Source organism: Pteropus vampyrus, unplaced genomic scaffold, assembly GCF_000151845.1.
Source record: "Pteropus vampyrus isolate Shadow unplaced genomic scaffold, Pvam_2.0 Scaffold26, whole genome shotgun sequence".
Taxonomy (NCBI): domain Eukaryota; kingdom Metazoa; phylum Chordata; class Mammalia; order Chiroptera; family Pteropodidae; genus Pteropus; species Pteropus vampyrus.
In genome coordinates this window covers 8,376,598-8,381,344 of record NW_011888807.1, presented here as the reverse complement: position 1 = coordinate 8,381,344, position 4,747 = coordinate 8,376,598, and the positions used below count along the sequence as shown (strand labels likewise).

The following is a 4,747-nucleotide window of genomic DNA, read 5'->3' as shown; positions in this document are numbered from 1 at the left end:
AAATAAAGAAATTGTGAGAGATATATATCTCACATATATATCTCAGATATATATATTGCATATATATAATGAAATCATGACATCTATGAATACATGGATGGACCTTGAGTGCATTATACTAAGTAAAACCAGATAAAGACAAATACCATATCACCTTAGATGTGGAATAAAAAAATTTAAAAAGGCAAGCTGATAGATATAGAGAACAGAGTAGTGGTTGCCAGAGATTGGAGTTGGAGGTGAGAAAAATGGGTGAAGGGGGTCAAAATGTAAATAATAATTAATAATAATAATAATAATGATAATAATAATAATAATAATTTACATTTAATAATAATTATTATTATTTATTATTAGTATTTTATTATTTTAAAAGATAAAGACAAGGAAAATAAGAAGATCCAAAGAGTTTTATTAAATAACAACACTCAAGGTTAGTAAACAAAATGGAGCTAGAGGTTGAATTAGGACAAAGAAGACTCCTAATCAAGTCCAGTGTTTCTTATATTAAAAAACAATATCTCACTTGTCTTATTCTTAGTTCTTCACTTGCTAACTATATTAAAAAGCTAATAGTCTCACATTTTATAATAGCCCTACATTGTATAGCAATCTATGAAATTATGAGAATCATTTGATCTGTAGAAAAGCGATGTTCAAAATGTTTGTTTGGCCTTCTTACCATTTTGATAGTTGAGGATGGAGTACTTACCTCTTAAAAGTTCTAAAATTTCTTAAAATTTTATCTCCTTTCCACCATTCAGGCTTGGTTACAAGAAAAAAGAACATGAGATACAATTTGTAAAAGATAAGTTTTCTTCCTCTCCATCCTGGGACAGTCATAAACGGGGAGCGGGGAGGTTTTGCCTATAGTTTCTTTACTTATTTATTCATATTTTACAAAATTAAAATCATACTGTCATCATTTTTACATTGTGACTTTTATCTCTTTCCATAATTTCATGGACATTTTCATGTCACTAAGTAATCCTTGCAAACACGATTTTTTTATGGCTGTTTGGCACTTTATTACAGGGATACATAATTATTTATGTAATAAGCATTAAAAAAACAATGGTGTTGGGAAAACTGGACATCCACATGCAAGAGAATAAAACTGGACTTGCATCTTACGCCATATGCAAAAACCACTTCAAAGTAGATTAGACTTAAGACAGGAGACTGTAAAACTCCTAGAACAAACAGAAGGAGAAGCTTCACGACATTGGTCTCGGCAATAATTTCTTAGATATGACACAAAAGCATAGTCAGCAAAGTCAAAAATAAATAAGGGGGATTATATCGAACTAAAACGTGTTTACGGACATGCCTCCCCTGAATGCACCGGATCCTGTATGATCTCAGAAGCTAAGCAGGGTTGGGCCTGGTTAGTATTTGGATGGAAGACCACCTAGGAAGACCAGGTGCTATAGGCATAAAAAAATAAATAAATAAACTAAAACTAAAACGTGTCTGAGCAGCAAAGCTAAAAAATAACAATGTGAAAAGGAAATATAAATTGGAACAAAATATTTGCAAACTATATATCTAATAAGGGTTAACATCAGATATATATGTTAGAACTCCTACAACTCAATTGCAAAAAAAAAAAAAAAGATTAAAAATTGTCAAAAAAACTTGAACAGACATTTCTCCAAAGAAGACATGTAAGTGACCAACAGGTATATGAAAGGATGCTCAACATCATTAGAAAATTCAAATCAAAATTACAATGAGCTATTATGTGACACTTGTTAAGATGATTATTATAAAAAAAAATCAAAAATAAATAAGAATTGGCAGGAATGCAGAGAAATTAGAATGCTGCACTCTGTTTGTAGGAATGTAAACTGTGCAACAGCCACTGTAAAAAATGGTATTGGACTCCTCCAAATATTAAAAATAGAGCTACCATATGATCCAGCAATACTACTGTGGGTATTTATCCAAAGGAATTGAAAATAGAAACTTGAAGAGATATTTGTACTCCTATGATTATTGCAGCATTATTCTCAATAGCTATAACATGGAAACAACCTAAATGTCTGTTGATGGATGAATGAATAAAGAAAATAAAATCATTCAGCCTTAAAAAAAAAAGGAAATCCTATTACACATAGCAACATGAATAAACTTTGAGTACATTATTGTAAGTGCAAGAAGCCAGTGATACAAGAACAAATAGTGCATGATTCCACTTATATAAGGTATCTAAAATAGTCAAACTCATAGAAGCAGAGAGTAAAATGGTGATGGCTAGGGGCTGAGGTGAGGCGAAGATAGGAATTTGATATTTAATAGATAAAAGTTTCAGTTATACAAAATTTAAAATTTCTAGATCTAATGAACAGCATCGTGGTTATAATTAACAATATTGTGCTACACACTTCAAATTTTGTAAAGAAGGTAAATCTCATATTATGTTTTTACCACAATAGAAAGTAAATAAAAGTAGTTTCTCAAAGTGTTTGTCTAAATACATACATACATACATATACCAAGTGAGAAAGGAGACCATTTAATCATTAAAATTGCTTTCTGAAGAAAGTTTGCTTATGATTGTGCAATGGTAACTTGGCTTTGGGAATAAATGATGAAAAAGTTTAAAAAATTTATTTTGTAACAATATGGATTTTTAAAATATTCACTAATTTTTATTTTTAGTATTACCTACTACTGTTAAACACAAAATCAGAAAAAAACATAGAGATCATTAATAATGAAAACTGGGCAATATTAAATGTTTAAATCAGTTTTGATCCAAATTAATACTTAAAATATACAGAGTAATGGCATTTTTTTGTTTTTGTTCATAATCAGAAAAAGAACTTTGTCATTTTAGACTTGGAAAAGTTTCCTATTTTGACTGTTACTTGTTGTACATGCTACTGCTGATTTTTTCTCTTTCTGCAACTAGTTTGGGGTCAGGCTTTGTAATAAATGCATTAAGTGAAGATTGAGTGGCAGACATTTATTTATTTTTTGCTTAGTACTTGAATTAATGTTTTATTTTATTGTATTAATACTTTTTTATTATTTTTTGATTACTCTTGACATAAAATATATTAGTTTCAGGTGTGTAATATAGTGATTAGACATTTATATAACTTACAAAGTGATCATCTGATAAATCTAATACCCATCTAACACCACCCATAGTTATTACAATATTATCAACTATATTTCCTATGCTATACTTTACGTCCCCATGATGATTTTGTAACTACTAATTTGTACTTCTTAATCCCTTCCCTTTCTCCATCCATCCCCCAAACTACTTTATCATCTAGCAATCATCAAAATTTTCTCTGTATCTATGTTTGTTTCTGTTTTATTTGTTGATATTGTTTTTTAGATTCCACATATAAGTGAAATCACATGGTATTTGTCTTTCTTTGACTTATTTCAGTTAGCTTAATACCATCTAGGTCCATCCATGTTATTGCATATGGGAAGATTTTATTATTTTTTTATGACCGAGTAATATTCCATTGTATGCATGTACCACCTCTCTTTTATCCATTCATCTATTGATAAACACCCAGGTTGCCTTTATATATTAACTATCATAACGCTGCAATGAACATAGGGATGCACACATCCATTCTTGTAGCATTTTGGGGTTTCTCTTGATAAATGCCCAGAAGTAAGATTACTGGGTTCTTCTTTATCCCTTGGTGTAGTCTTTGTTTTAGAGTCTAATTTGTCTGGTCTAAGTATTGCTCTCCAACTCTTTGTTGGGTTGTTTCTATTTTCATAAAATATCTTTTTCATCATTTTCCTTTCAGTCTCTTTATATCTTTTGATCTAAAGTGAGTCTCTGGTAGGTAGGATATGTAAGGATCATATTTGCTTATTCATTCAGCCACCCTATGTCTTGTGATTGGAGCATTTAATCCATTTACATTTATAGTAATTGCTGATAGCTATGTAGTTATTGTTATTTTATTATTCATACTTTTGATCATTTTTTTTTCTTCTTCTTAAAGAAGTCCCTCTGACATTTGTTGTAATACTGGTTTGATGTTAATGAACTCCTTTAGCCTTTTCTTGTCTGGGAAGCTTTATATCTGTCCTTCAAATCTAAATGACAGCCTTGCTGGATAGTATAAACTTGGTTGTAGTTCCTTACTTTTCATTACTTTGGATACTTCTTGCCAATCCCTTCTGGCCTGCAAAGTTTCTGTTGAGAAAGCAGCTGTCTAATGGGAGCTCCAATGTACATAACTCACTGCTTTTCTCTTGCTCCTTTTAAGATTTTCACTTTGTTTTTAACCTTTGTCATTTTAATAATGATGTGTCTTGTAGTGGGCTTCTTTGGGTTCATCATATTTAGGACTCTTTGCATTTCCAGAATTTGTATGTCTATTTCCTTTGCCAGGTTAGAGAAGTTTACAATCATTATTTCTTTAAATAAGATTCCAACCCCTTGCTTTCTTCTCCTTTTGCTTCCCCTATGATGCAAATATTGATATGCTTGATGTTGTCCCAGAGGCTCCTTAAACTATTTAAACTGTTTTAGATTCTTTGTTCTTTTTGCTGTTTTGATTGTTTTCTGTTGGCTTTTTGCTGTTTTGATTGTTTTCTGTTGGCTTATCTTCTAAATTCCTGATTTGATCATCTGCCTCATCTAATCTACTATCGATTCTCTTTAATGTATTTTTTTTTTTATTTCAGTTATTATATTCTTTATTTCTTACTGATTCTCTTTTTATGTTTTCTCTCTCTAGTTTTTATGTTTCCTATC

At 30.5% G+C, this 4,747-nt stretch overlaps 1 pseudogene; it reads left to right on the top strand.

The window, feature by feature from the left end:
• The first annotated feature begins 1,316 nt into the window (after positions 1-1,316).
• LOC111737433 lies at positions 1,317-1,436 on the top strand (annotated as a pseudogene).
• Positions 1,437-4,747: the final 3,311 nt, after the last annotated feature.